Source organism: Numenius arquata, chromosome W (genome assembly GCF_964106895.1).
Source record: "Numenius arquata chromosome W, bNumArq3.hap1.1, whole genome shotgun sequence".
Classification (NCBI taxonomy): Eukaryota; Metazoa; Chordata; class Aves; order Charadriiformes; family Scolopacidae; genus Numenius; species Numenius arquata.
In genome coordinates, this window is record NC_133615.1 from 33225852 (window position 1) to 33241564 (window position 15713).

General features: G+C 45.8%; 1 pseudogene; it reads right to left on the reverse strand.

Moving 5' to 3' along the window:
• Window positions 1-15713, reverse strand: part of LOC141476592 (proton-coupled zinc antiporter SLC30A5-like) — a 98151-nt pseudogene that overhangs the window by 11375 nt on the left and 71063 nt on the right.

The window sequence follows — 15713 nt, forward strand, 5'->3', positions numbered from 1 at the left end:
GGACTCGGGAGGTGATCGTCCCCCTGTACTGGGCACTGGTGAGGCCCCACCTCGAGTACTGTGTCCAGTTTTGGGCCCCTTACCACAAAAAAGACATTGAGGGGCTGGAGCGGGTCCAGAGAAGGGCAACGAAGGTGGTGAGGGGTCTGGAGAATAAGTCTTATGAGGAGGGGCTGAGGGAGCTGGGGGTGTTCAGCCCAAAGAAAATGAGGCTGATGGGAGACCTTATTGCTCTCTACAACTCCCTGAAAGGAGGTTGTAGAGAGGCGGGGATTGGTCTCTTCTCCCGAGTCAGAGGCAATAGGACAAGAGGAAATGGCCTCAAGTTGCGCCAGGGGAGGTTCAGACTGGATATTAGGAAAAATTTTTACACTGAAAAGGTTATTAAGCCTTGGAATGGGCTGCCCAGGGAAGTGGTTGAGGCACCATCCCTAGAGGTATTCAAAAGAGGGGTTGACATAGAGCTTAGAGACATGGTTTAGTAATGTGGGGTTTTTTTTGTTTGATGATTCTATGATACTATCAAAATGCAACACCTAGTATCCAATGTATTTGGTTTGTGTGGCAATGTTTTAGTGTCAGGGGGCTACAGGGGAGGCTTCTGTGAGAAGATGCCAGAAGCTTCCCCCATGTCTGATAGAGCCAGTTCCAGCCGGCTACAAGACAGACCTGCTGCTGGGTAAGGCTGAGACAATCAGTGACAGTGGTAGCACCTCTGTGATAACATATTAGGTGCACAAGTCCACCCGATAAAATCAACTCGCGGGTCCTGAGGTAACTGACGAATGAAGTTGCTAAGCCACTTTCCATTATATTTGAGAAGTCGTGGCAGCCTGGTGAAGTTCCCACTGACTGGAAAAGGGGAAATATAACCCCCATTATCAAAAAGGGAAAAAAGGAAGACCCAGGGAACTACAGGCTGGTCAGTCTCATCTCTGTGCCTGGGAAGATCATGGAGCAAATCCTCCTGGAAACTATGATAAGGCACATGGAAAATAAGGAGGTGATTGGTGACAGCCAACATGGCTTCACCAAGGGCAAGTCATGCCTGACAAATTTGATGGCCTTCTACGATGGTGCTACAGCATTAGTAGATAAGGGGAGAGCAACAGATGTCATTTAACAGGAGTTATGCAAAGCATAAGACACTGGTCTCTAAATTGGAAGGACATGGATTTGATGGATGGACCACTCGGTGGATAAGGAACTGGCTGAATGGCCGCACTCAAAGGAATGCGGTCAATGGCTCAATGTCCAAGTGGAAGCCAGTGACGAGTGGAGTTCCTCAGGGGTCGGTACTTGGACCAGTGGTGTTCAACATCTTTGTTGGAGACATGGACAGTGGGATAGAGTGCACCCTCAGCAAGTTTGCAGATGACACCAAGATGTGTGGCGCAGTCGACATGCTGGAGGGAAGGGATGACATCTAGAAGGACCCGGACAGGCTTGTGCCAACCTCATGAAGTTCAGTAAGGCCAAGTGCAGGGTCCTGCACAAGCACAAATACAGGCTGTATGGAGAATGGATTGTGAGCAGCCCTGAGGAGAAGGACTTGGGAGTGCTCATGGATGAGAAGCTCAACATGAGCCAGCAATGTGCGCTTGCAGCCCAGAAAGCCAACTGTATCAACGCTTCTTCAGAAGAAGCATGGCCAGCAGTTTGAGGGAGGTGATTCTGCCCCTCTGCTCTGCTCTCATGAGACCCCACCTGGAGTACTGCATCCAGCTCTGGAGTCCTCAGCACAGGAAGGACACAGATCTGCTGGAGTGGGTCCAGAGGAGGGCCATGAAGATGATCAGAGGGCTGGAGCACCTCTCCTATGAAGACAGGCTGAGAGAGCTGGGGTTGTTCAGGCTGGAGAAGAGAAAGCTCTGGGGAGACCTTATAGCAACCTTCCAGTACCTTCCAGTACTACAGCCTACAGGAGGGATGGGGAGGGACTCTTTGTCAGGGATCAATAGGATGAGTGGTAATGGTTTTAAACTGAAAGAGGGGAGATTTAGATTAGATACCAGAAAGAAATTATTTACTGTGAGGGTGGTGAGACACTGGAACAGGTAGCCCAGAGAAGTTGTAGATGCCCCATCCCTGGAGGTGTTCAAGACCAGGCTGGATGGGGCTTTGAGCAACCTGGTCTAGTGGGAGGTGTCCCTGCCCATGGCAGGGGGGTTGGAACTAGATGATCTTTAAGGTCCCTTCCAACCCAACCCATTCTATGATTCTGTGATATTTAAGAAGGGGTAAAAACTGCTGTGCAACAGCAGCTGGAAGAGTAGAGTGAGTATATGTGAGAGAAACAACTCTGCAGACACCAAGGTCAGTGAAGAAGGAAGTGGGGGGAGGTACTCCAGGCACCAGAGCACAGATTCCCCTGCAGCCCATGGAAGTCCATGGTAGAGCAGATATCCACCTGCAGCCTGTGGAAGACCCCATGATGGAGCAGGTGGATGCACTTGAAGGAGGCTGTGACTGTGTGGAGAGCCCATGCTGGAGCAGGCTCCTGGCAGAACCTGTGACCCCATGGAGAGAGGAGCCCATGCTGGAATAGGTTGTCTGGCAGGACTTGTGACCCTGTGTGGGACTCACGCTGGAGCAGTCTGTTCCTGAAGGACTGCACCTCGTGGAAAGGACCCATGCTGGAGCAGTTTGTGGAGGACTATCTATCTCCCATGGGTGAGACCTCATGATGGAGCAGGGGAAGAGAGTGAGGAGGAAGGAGGGGCAGAGACAAAATATAATGAACTGACTGCAACCCCCATTCCCTATCCTCCTGGAGGGGAGGAGGTAGAGAATTCAGAAGTGAAGCTGAGCCCAGGAAGAATGGAGGAGGGAAGGTGTTTTAAGATTTGGTTTTTATTTCTCATTGTCCTACTCTGATTTGATTGGTAATAACTTAAATTAATTTCCCCAAGTTGAGTCTGTTTTGTCCGTGATGGTAATTGCTGAGTGATCTCCTTGTCCTTATCTTGACCCACAAGCCTTTAATTGTATTTTTTCTCCCCCTGTCCAGCTGAGGAGGGGGAGTGATAGAGTGGCTTGGTGGGTAACTGGCATCCAGCCAAGGTCAGCCCACCACATCCACAAATCAGGACAAGGTAGCAGCTTTAGTTTTAAGAAAGGGAGATTGTCTCTTTTTGAAAGTAAACAAAAAATAATAATAAAAAAATAATCAAAGTGGTTTGAATACAAGCTTTGCTTTCCTATCTTTCATTTGCAAAAAAAAATAAATGTATAGGAGTATTTAGGACACACATACCCATCTAAAATTGTAGTTAACTGAAGACAGCAACTACTGCTTTATTGGTTGAGCTGTGCTTTTTATCTGTCTCCATATTTATCTATTATTCTCTTGAAGAACTAGCAAAGTGCAAGAGAGTAATTCCAGCTAATAAAGGAGTTAAGCAAGTCCTACTCAGGGGCTATTAGATCTTTCCTTGGCTATGCAGACTGTAGTCATGTAGAGGGAGTGCCCTCTCCACCCTGCAAGAAACAAAACTGGTAGTGAAAACAGGAAATATTGAAGATGAAAAAGGGAAGGGGGAAAAAAATTAAAATAATCAGGCCTTGACTCCAGCAAGGCACATCTCTAATTTTACCTACATTAAAATCTTTCTTTGTTACTGAAGAGAGCAGGAAAGCACAAATTCATGTGCGTGAGGGAAAGAAAATAAGTGAAGCTGGAAACATGATAAATGAAGGCTTGGACTTGCAGAATTTATAATAAAAAATTTAGTTTGAAGAAAACAAACTATTGCATTTTGGAAGAAAGGGATGGAAGCCTGAAAATTTAAGTGGGGAGCCTCTGAAGAGGCTGTGGAAGGTAGTGAGACACAGATGCAGTTAGATTATCTATCTACTCATAGCTTCATGATGGTTAATGCCATAGTAACACATTCAGCATAATATTATGAATTATGGCTGATTTTTGAAATTTCTCAGAGACTAGTACAAAAGCTGTAATAATTTACACTGGTATACATAGCAGCATAACCAATTTTAGTCTTGTACAGATGACTTCCTTAGTTTCTTTTATTGTAGAAAGACCATTATCTAAAGAGAGTAGAGCTGTAACATCTTTGAAAAAAACTTCAATTTAACTTTTATAATTAAATTATATTCACCCCTATATATTTTCATATTTTAAAACTAGATGTGGTTTGGTTTTTAAAATTAGAATTATATGTTAAAAGCCAAGGGGCAGTTTAGATCTCTTGAGTATGCAACTTTAGTCTCCTTAACTTTTTTTTTTAATTAAGATGAACACAAATGAACCATTAACTGCAAAACAACATTCAAACAGTGTGACAAAACTTACAGCTATCGTATTTGTATCTATGTCTGGAGGATCTACCAATCTGGCCATTGATTCCATGAAGACAAAGCAATTACCATCAGAGAGAGACCATTAATAAATCCAGAGAGAACTTCTACACATCCATACTTGAAAGCAAGTATATGTACTTTTGAGAGTGAAGAACAGGTATGCTGAACAAATTTCAAAGTTATAATAAATAGAGTTATAATACATTTAATATAGCATTGATTGTGGTATTGAAGAAGAAAAAAATCAAAGCAAAAATCATGCCTTAATTTCTGGGTTATTTATTTCTGACCAACAGGTAGCTGGTTTGCAAATTTCCATACACCAATAGTAAAAAGCTATAATAATGTAAATATTTTTTTAATATATACTGCACATTTAGGGCTCTAAACTGCTATGCAGTTTAACCATACAAATTTTGATTATGTTAGCAGGAGTGAAATCCTCGTATAAATATTGACTTTCAACATATATTTTTGTTTGACATACATACATATATAGAGTGAGGCAATTTCTAAATAATATTCACAGTGATAAAGTTTTTTTTTCAAGAGAGAAATGAAAATTATATTTCAGACACTTTTTGGCTTGGGTAAGAGGGAAATAGCATGAAAACAAATGGAACAGAGAAGAGACATAGCAAAAAACCTACAGAAGCATGCACCATTAAAACATCCTGAACATATCTTTATAGCAGAACATTTTGAAAATAAGTAGAATCATTTTCAGATAGTCCTTAAACAACCTAATATACATACCCATAGGAAAATATGCAAGTTGCTTTCCATCTTGTCATCGGAGCTACAAAAACCCCCATCTCTAATGCAGAATAATCAAAAAGCATGTGAAATGCTGCCTCACAGGAGCTAAGGTTCAAGATGTTGCTGACAGGGTGCCACAAATTGTCAAGAACACGGACTACTATGCACTATTACTCTTTAATGTGGGCATGAATGACACTGCAAGCCAGAACCTGGGCAGAATCAAGGAAGACTATAAAGCCCTGGGAGTGCAAGTGAAGAAAATTGGTGCCCAAGTCACCTTATCCTCCATTTTACCGGTTAGAAGAAAGGGAGCAGCCAGAAATGGGTGGATAATGCATATCAACTCCTGGCTACATGGCTGGTGCCATCATGAGGGTTTTGGCTTTTATGACAATGGGGCATACTTTGATGATTATGGCCTGTTAGAGAGGGATGGGATCCACCTGTCTAGAAGAGACAAGGGAATCTTTGGCAGCAGGCTGGCCAACTTGGTGAGGTGGGCTGTAACCTGAAGGACTTGGGGGGTGGGGTCCAGGGTGGCAAAGCTCAAACCAACTGGGAAATAAGCCAGACCAACCACAGCAGTGACAAACGTTCCTTAGCTGACTCCCAAGATGAGATCCACAAGGCCAACCACCTCAAGGGTGTGGGTGGCTGTGATGGATCCTCTTGCTCCCCTCCAGGGAAACCTGCATGCTCTACTGCCTCTCTGAAGTGCCTGTACACCAATGCACGCAGCATGGGGAATAAAGAGGAGGAACTAGCAATCTGTGTGCGGTCGCAGGGCCGTGATCTCATTGCAATTACAGAGATGTGGGGGGATAGGTCACATATGACTGGAATGCTGTCATGGATGGCTATGTCCTTTTTAGGAAAGACAGGCCAGCGGGGCATGGTGGTGGAGTCGCTCTCTATGCAAGAGAGCAACTGGAATGTAGTGAGCTCTGCCTAGGGGTGGACAAAGAACACATTGAGAGCTTATGGGTAAGAATTAAGGGGCAGGCTAATTTGGGAGACACTGTTGTGGGTGTTTACTACAGAACACCAGATCAGGAAAAGGAAGTTGATGAGACCTTCTACAGACAGCTGGAAATAGCCTCACAGTCACAGGCCCTGATTCTCATGGGGGACTTCAACCACCCTGACATTTGCTGGAAAGGCAACACAGCCAGGCACGCAGTCCCAGAGGTTTCTGCAGAGTGTTGATGATTGATAACTTCTCAACACAGGTGGTGGAGGAACCAACGAGGAGAGGTGCTCTGCTGGACCATGTGCTGAGTTGTGCTTGTCCTGGGTTGAGTGACACAGGACTAACTTTTCTTCTAATGCTTGGGAAAACTGCACTTTTAGAAGACTCTAGTGTCTGAATTCATGAAAATATTTACTGATAGGGGGCCTAGTGATAATAGTGTCTTACAAATTGTACTTACTTAACTAATCTTAAGAAATGGCCTTGTTCTGCAAAGTGTTATCTAAGTAAGAAACATAAACTGTGAAGTAACCTTGTGTATAAGAAACCAGGAATGCAATAGAGGAGTATAACCACCAAAGCAGAAGAAACCAGTCTCGGACAGTAAAGGCTGCCAAGTCTTCAAGAATGAGGTACAGGCTGACCCGGGTTCATCTAGAGGACAACTAATGAAGAAGAGGATACAACCACCTGATGAAGTAAATGACCACCAGAGTGCCTGCAATTACTAACAGAGGACAATAGATGGCAGCAAAGTCTGTGAAATAACTCATAAATTAATTATGTAATCAGAGGCGTGTTTAGGATAATGTTTCTTAGAATAGGCGTGCTTATGTTAATCGTTTTGTGGAAAAACTATGAATATGCAAATCTTTTGCAAATATAAACCCTTTTGAAACCTTCACTGGGTGGGAGCACTTTGAGGAAAATCCCAGTGTGACCCCAGCGCTGCAATAAAGAATACCTGCTTAATAGTCACATTGGCTATTGAGTCTAGGATTTTTGTTTCATTACTTTATAGCCAGCCAGGCTCTGTGGGATTCAAGGTCTTAGTGTTTTCGAGCCTTGCCAGGTGCAGGGATGAGGAGGAGCGAGACCTGGGCACTTGACCCAGGCTGGCCAACAGAATCATTTCATACCATGAATGTCACATTCAATATAAATTAGAAAAGTTTGCTGCATAGTTCTCTGTCTCCTTTGATGGCGGCAGTCCAGAGAACTCCTTGCCCCGGTGATGGACCCCTGAGTCCTTCCTTTCCTTCCAAAGCCGTTGTGCTCACTGTGTCCGACATTTGCTGTCCACTGCTGGGAGTGCACAGCTTCCTGCTGATAGAATTGGCTGAGTATAATCCTTGTATATCTTATATCAGTATCGGGATTAATCCTGGTTCTTTAGTATTATCGTTAATTATATTTCAACCCTCGTGCTTCTTTGTGTTCCCCGATTCCTCTTTCCGGGTGTGGAGGGGTAATCGGGTGATAGAATAATTGTCTAAACAACAATAAATTGTTATGGGTTTTCTCAAACCATAACTCAAACAAAGAAGGACTAGTTGGGGATGTGAAGGTTGGGGGTGGCCTTGGCGGCAGTGACCATGAGATGGATCCTGCATGGAAGAACCAGGGCAAAAAGAATTACAACTCTGGACTTCAGGAGAGCTAACTCTGGCCTCTTCAAAGGAAGAATCCCATGGGCTAAGTCTCTAGAAGTAAGAGGGGTGCAAGAGAGCTGGTTAATATTTAAGCACCACTTCCTCCAAGCTCAAGATCGGTGTATCCCTAGGAGCAAGAAATCAGGCAAAGGAGGCAGGAGACCTGCATGGATGAACAGGGAGCTTCTGGAAAAACTCAGATGGAAGAAGGAAGTTTATAGAATGTGGCAAAAAGGACTGACCACTTGGGAGAAGTATAGGAACACTGTCAGAGTTTGTAGGGATGCAAGGAGGAAGGCTAAGGCCCACTTGGAATTAAACCTGGCAAGGGATGTCAAGGACAATAAGAAGGGCTTCTTCAAGTACATCAGTAGAAAAAAGGAAGACTAGGGAAAATGTGGGCCTGCTGCTGAATGAGGTGGGTGCCCTGGTGACATAGGATGCAGAGAAGGCGGAGTTACTGAATGCCACCTTTGCTTTGGTCTTCACTGCTAAAACTGTCCCTCATGAATCCCAGACCCTGGAGGTAGGAGAGAGAGCCTAGAGAAAGGAAGACTCTCCCTCGATCGAGGAGGATCCGGTTAGAGATCATTTAAGCAAACTTGACGCCCACAAATCCATGGGCCCTGATGGGATGTACCTGCGAGTGCTGAGGGAGCTGGCGGATGTTATTGCAAAGCCGTTCTCCATCATCTTTGAAAAGTCATGGAGAACAGGAGAGGTGTCTGAGGACTGGGGGAAAGCTAATGTCACTCCAGTCTTCAAAAAGGGCAAGAAGGAGGACCCAGGAAACTACAGGCCAGTCAGCCTCACCTCCATCCCTGGAAAGGAGGACAGCTCATCCTGGGTGTCATCTCTAAGCATGTAGAAGAAAAAAAGGTCATTGGGAGTGGTCAACATGGATTCACCAAGGGGAAATCACGCTTGACCAATCTGATAGCCTTCTATCATGGAATGACTGGTTGGATAGATGAGGGGAGAGCAGTGGACGTTGTCTACCTCAACTTCAGCAAAGCTTTTGACACTGTGTCCAGTAACATCCTCATTAGGAAACTGAGGAAGTGTGGGTTAGATGAGTAGACAGTGAGGTGAACTGAGACCTGGCTGAGTGGCAGAGCTCAGAGGGTTGCGATGAGCGGCACAGAGCCCAGTTGGAGGCCTGTAGCTAGCAGTGTTCCCCAGGGGTCAGTACTGGGCCCAGTCTTACTCATCAATGACCTGGATGAGGGGACAGCGTGTACCCTCAGCAAGTTTGCTGATGATACAAAACTGGGAGGAGCGGTTGACGCACCAGAAGGTTGTGCTGCCATAGAGCGAGACTTGGACAGGCTAGAGAGTTGGGCGGTGAGGAACCTAATGAAATTCAACAAGGGCAAGTGTACGGTGCTGCACCTAAGGAGGAATAACTCCATGCATCAGTACAGATTAGGGGCTGACCTGCAGGAAAGCGGCTTGGTAGAGAGAGACCTGGGAGTTCTGGTGGACAACAAGTTGACCATGAGCAAGCAATTGATACCAAGTCCAAAAGGACGTATGGTTCCCTCCTTACTGAAACAATGTAGCCAAGTTGAAATGCTTTGTGAGCAGATAAGTTAAACATTTGCTATGTAGATAAAAGGAAGTCTTGAGACATTGTATTCTTGAGTACAGTAGATAAGGAAGAATAAGCTATTTTCGGTATAAACAAGAGGTGTGAAACCAAGCAAGAGATAGCGGACACAGTTGACGGGCGGAAAGCAGACTCCACAACCTGTGAGGTTGTAAAGTAGGTATGTTTATTCGGCGCCGGGCAGCACGGGGGGTCGCCCCACCACAATCGTGCGCACCCACCGCGGCAGTTAGCTTAGGATTTATACAATCACACTTTACATATTTAAGGAGCGCCTATACATATCCATGACCTTTCCCTGAAAAGGCGGTCTTTATTACAATGAGTTACGAGAAATCATTTCCATAGTCTCCGCCTTTAACTCCTCCCAGCTGCGCATGCGCGGTGCCTCCTGGTGGTCGTGGGCTGGGGTCTCGGGGATGAAGGCCGTATGTCTTCCTCGCTGTGTACCATACCTCTCACCTTTAATGTTAATGTGCTGCTCCAGGCCACAGAACTGGGAAACCAGATGATCGCTCTGTCAGGACAACTGGGTTCCTTCTTTGAATACCAATTGTTCCCTTATCTCCCAGCGAGGCCGATGTGACCACTTTATGGTTTCAACACATCCTTTCTTTGCCTAAACACCTTGGCAATGGCTTAAGGCTATAGATACACAGTTTAAGCCAAGCAATGGCCCTGCTATTAACCCTTGAGTGTTAGTTCCCCTTATCACAGTGAGGAAGACTATCGACGACCACCAGAGGACCCTGAAAGACCACCAATGGACATAAATGCACATGCGTCAAGGACATTTACATATATAAATGAGTTCCAGGAAATAGTATGAATTTGTTAATAATTGCTCGGAAATCTAATGAATACATATATTCTGAGCGTATATAACCTTTGTAGTTGAACAACTCAGCGCGCACACTAGGAGGAGTGATCCCCTGTGCACCCAGCGCTGCAATAAAGAATGCCTGCTTTCTAAAACTCCAAATTGAGTCTTAGAGAATTCCTATTTTGCTGACATGGTATCACAATGTGTCCTTGTGGCCAAGGAGGCCAATAGCATCCTGGGGTGCATCAGGAAGAGTATGGCCAGCAGGTTGAGGGAGGTCATCCTCCCCCTCTACTCTGCCCTGGTGAGGCCGCATCTGGAGTAATGTGTCCAGTTCTGGGCCCCTCGGTTCAAGAAGGACAGGGAACTACTGGAGAGAGTCCAGCAGAGGGCTACAAAGATGATCAAGGGAATGGAGCATCTCACTTATGAGGAAAGGCTGCGAGATCTGGGTCTGTTTAGCCTGGAGAAGAGAAGACTGAGAGGAGATCTTATCAATGCTTATAAATATCTAAAGGGCGGGTATCAAGAGGATGGGGTCAGGCTCTTAGTGGTGCCCAGTGACAGGACAAGGGTGTGGTGGAGAGAAAAAGATTTCACTGAGAAGTTCAAATTAACAATTTATTTGGACTTCACTCACAGGTCGAATAGGATACTATTGCAAGTTCTATGGATACAAAGGATAATGCACTACTGCAATTTAAAAAGCAATTCACAGAATACACTATTACAACCTACAAGTGATCCTGAAAAGTACCAACACAAACTACAAGCATGCTAGATATTAATAGCTTAGAAGAGTGCACTAATCATGATCTTAAAGCATGCCAAATACCATACATATGTTTCTTAATCACTTACCCTCTATCTCGGGTAAGGTCGCTCAGTCCCTGGGAAGTTACCCTGTACAGTGTCCTGGACAAGGGGGGGACGAATCTCCTACAGGCCAGCTGTCTCATTGGAAGACTCCCCCTTTTTCTCCCCAAACCTTGCGGTTTATATTTCCTGATTCGGTGGGAGTGCAGGATTATGCCTGAGTGGATTACACTATCTGGGATATTTACCTCTGGTGGTGTGATGGCTCCTTAGTTTCTGTTGCTGATTTTGTGATGTCTAGCACACAAAGTCACGGGAATAGTGGTGGGATGGGAATCAGGGCATTTTGTTTGTTAAGGGAGTTTGTTAAAGCTCCATTTGGTTTTGGTTCTTATTGTGATGCAATCTTGAGACAACCCCGGGCTGAGTCATTTTTGCAGCTCCCCCCAAGTTATCTCTGCATAGACAAGGTAAGGCGGAGACAAAGCTGAGTCAGATGACAACTCGCTGCATCTCACCTTTTGTGCTCTGAAACTGGTTTGGCTGGGTGCTCCCATACACCTAGGCAGAGGCATGCAAGCAGAGGCTGCAGGCACTGTGGAGCTCGAGAGAGTCCTTGTTAGCAAGGGAGTGAGAGAACGAGAGAGCTCCCACTTGCTGTTTGGGCCTATATTTCAAGGATTCTGGCAGGCAGAGTTTTCCACTGTGCTTTGATCTCTTCAACAGCAGGGCAGGAATCTCAGGCGTGTTCGATAAGGTGCCCCTGAGTCCATCCCAGGCCTGTGTTATCCAAGTGCAGATGTTCTACTTGTTGAGCACACAAAACTAAACAACAACTAGTGTGATATATGTGTTTTCCAGTACCCCACGTGTGAGTCACTTGAGCGTGTTCACAGTCCTCCTCGCTAATCTTCCATTACTTTCCCACAAATGTCTTGGTAGCTAGCAGGAAACTTTTCATAGGACGCTTGCTAGTTTTCAAGGGTATTGTTCAAAGTATTTCTACATCATTTTCTCTCTTCTCCAACAAAACAAACTTAAGTGATACATTCCAAGTCTATGAAGAGACATTTTTGAACCGACTTTCCCAAAAGCCTAAGAAACCTAAGAAAACAACCCTCTATAGGGGTAAATTTAAGTTTTCATTTAGAATTTTAAATTAATGTTGTACAGACAAAATTTTAAGCATTTTGTCATTAAACAATGGTAACATCTCTGATCTGATGTATTAGTAGTGCAAAAGCAATGCTGTCTATACATCTGTTCTGTAAAAATTTTCTTCACATATTAGTTCATAGAATATCTCAAGTTGGAAGGGACCCATAAGGATCATCGAGTCCAACTCCCTGCTCCTCACAGGACTACCTAACACTAAGCCATGACTAAGAGCATCATCCAGACATGCCTTGAACACTGACAGACTTGGTGCTGTGACCATTTCCCTGGGGAGCCTGTTCCAGTGACCAACCACCATCTCAGTGAAGAACCTTTTCCTAATGTCATATCTGAACTTCCCCTGATGCAGCTTCATTCCATTTCCACATGTCCTATTGCTGGTCACCAGAGAGAGGACATCAGCACCTCCCCCTCTGCTGCCCCTCTTGAGGAAGTTGTAGACTGTGATAATGTCACCCCTCATCCTTCTCTTCTGCAAGCTGAATAAGCCAAGTGCCCTCAGCTGCTCCTTTTAAGTCTTGTCCTCAAGATCTTTCACCATCTTGGTCGGCCTCCTCTGGACACACTAATAGTTTGATGTCCTTCTTATACTGAGGTGCTCAAAACTACACAGTACTCAAGGTGGGGCCACGCTAGTGCAGTGTAGAGGGGGACAATCACCTACCTCAACTGGCTAGCTATATTGTGCTTGATGCACCCCAGGACCCATTTGCCCTTTTGGCTGCCAGGGCACACTGTTGACTCATATTCAACTTGCCATCAACCCAAACCCCCAGATTGCCAAACCACTTTCCATTATATTAGAACAGTCGTGGCAGTCCGATGAAGTTCCTGCTGACTGGAAAAGGTGAAACATAACCCCCATTTTCAAAAAGGAAAAAAAGGAAGACCTGGGGAACTACAGGCCGGTCATCCTCACCTCTGTGCCTGGCAAGATCATGGAGCAGAGCCTCCTGGAATCGCTGCTAAGGCACATGGAAAATAAGGAGGTGATTGGTGACAGCCAACATGGCTTTACCAAGGGCAAGTCATGCCTGACAAATTTGGTGGCCTTTTACGATATTGCCACCACACTGGTAGATAAGGGGAGAGCAACAGACATCATCTACCTGGACTTATGCAAAGCATTGGACACTGTCCCACATGACATTCTGGTCTCTAAACTGGAGAGACATGGATTTGATGGATGGACCACATGGTGGATAAGGAACTGGCTGAATGGCCGCACTCAAAGGGTTGCGGTCAATGGCTCAATGTCCAAGTGGAAGCCAGTGACGAGTGGTGTTCCTCAGGGGTCAGTACTAGGACCAGTGCTGTTTAACATCTTTTTCAGAGACATGGACAGTGGGATAGAGTGCACCCTCAGCAAGTTTGCTGATGACACCAAGCTGTGTGGTGCACTTGCCACGCTGGAGGGAAGGAATGCCATCCAGAGGGACCTGGACAGGCTTGAGAGGTGGGCCCGTGTGAACCTCATGAAGTTCAACCAAGCCAAGTGCAAGGTCCTGCACATGGGACATGTCAATCCCAAGCATAAATACAGGTTGGGCAGAGAATGGCTGGAGAGCAGCCCTGAGGAGAAGGACTTGGGAGTGTTGGTGGACGAGAAGCTCAACATGAATTGGCAATGCATGCTGGCAGCTCAGAAAGCCAACCATATCCTGGGCTGCATCAAGAGAAGTGTGGCCAGCAGGTCGAGGGAGGTGATTCTGCCCCTCTACTTTGCTCTCATGTGACCCCACCTGGAGTACTGCATCCAGCTCTGGAGTCCTCAACACAGGAAGGACATGGACCTGTTGGAGAGGGTCCAGCGGAGGGCCACGAAGATGATCAGAGGAATGGAGCACCTCTCCTATGAAAACAGGCTGAGAGAATTGGGGTTGTTCAGCCTGGAGAAGAGAAAGCTCCGGGGAGACCTTATAATGGTCTTCCAGTACCTAAAGGGTCTTACAGGAGAGATGGGGAGGGACTCTTTATCAGGGAGTGTAGTGGTAGGACAAGGGATAATGGTTTTAAACTGAACGAGGGGAGATTTAGATTAGATATTAGGAAGAAATTCTTTACTGTGAGGGTGGCGAGACACTGGAACAGGTTGCCCAGAGAAGTTGTGGATGCCCCATCCCTGGAGGTGTTCAAGGCCAAACTGGATGGGGCTTTGATCAACCTGCTCTAGTGGGAGGTGTCCCTGCCCATGGCAGGAGGGTTGGAACTCGATGGTCTTTAAGGTCCCTTCCAACCCAAACCATTCCATGATTCTATGATTCTGTGATCTCTTTCTGTGGGGCTGCTTTCCAGCCTCTCGTCCCCCAATTTATATGCATAACCAGGATTACCCCATCCCAGGTGCAGAATCTGGCACTTATTCTTGTTAAATTTCATATGGTTGGTGATTGCCCAGCTCTCTAGTCTATCCAGATCTCTCCGTAAGGCCTCTATGCCTTTGAGGTCCATAACTTCTCCTAATTCAGTATCACCAGCAAACTTACTTAATGTACATTCTACTCCTGTATCCAGATCATTTATAAAAAGATTGAAGAGCGCTGGCCCTAAAATTGAGCCCTGGGGATCCCCACTGGTGACTGGCCACCAGCCTGATGTAACCCCATTTACTATAACCCTTTGAGCCCTACCCGTTCACCTGTCGTATTATGGACTTGTCTAGCTGTATGCTGGAAATTTTGTCCAGAAGTATACTGTGAGAGACAGTATCAAAACCTTTTCTAAAATCCAAACCCACCACATTGTCCTGGTTGCAGCGGGGATAGGGTTAATTTTCACAAGGAGCTGGGATGGTAGGTTAAGCAGGACTATCCCCTCGTTAACCCGCGTTGGCTATGATCAATGACTGCATTGTCTCTCAAGTGTTTTTCAGTAACTCCCAGAATAACCTTCTCCATAATTTTACCAGTCACCGAAGTGAGACTGACAGGCCTGTAATTACCAGGGTGTTCCTTCTTACCCATCTTGAAAATTGGGACATTTGCCAGCTTCCAGTTGACTGGAACCTCTACAGATTCCCAAGACCACTGAAAAATAATGGAGAGGTCCCATGATAACATCGGCCAGCTCTTTCAGTACCCTGGGATGAATCCCATCAGGCCCCAAAGATTTCTGTGCATTCAGCTGGAGCAGCAAGTCTCAAACAAGTTCAGGGTCGGCTGGGAGTTTATCATTCCCCCAGTAATGGTCTTCCAACACCAGGGGCCCCAGGGGCCATCATTGGCGTTAAAGGCAGAGGTGAAGAAAGCATTAAATATCTCCCCTTTGTCTACGTCCCTATTTGTGAGGTGACGGACCTCATCAAGTAATGGGCCGATGTTATCTCCTTTTGCTGTTAACATGTGTGAGCTGATGCAGGCAGGACACAGGAACAACCACAAAACCACAGATGAAAGGCAAAGAATAAGTTTAATCTTGATACCTCATGAATCCGAGACTCTCCGAAGCAACACCCGGGCAGAGACATGCAAGCAGGGGATGCAGGCACTGTGGAGTGAGCGAGAGTCCTGGTTAGCGAGAGTCCTTGTTAGCCAGAGTCTTTGTTAGTGAGAGAGTGAGAGAGCACAGACTCCCTGCTCTTGC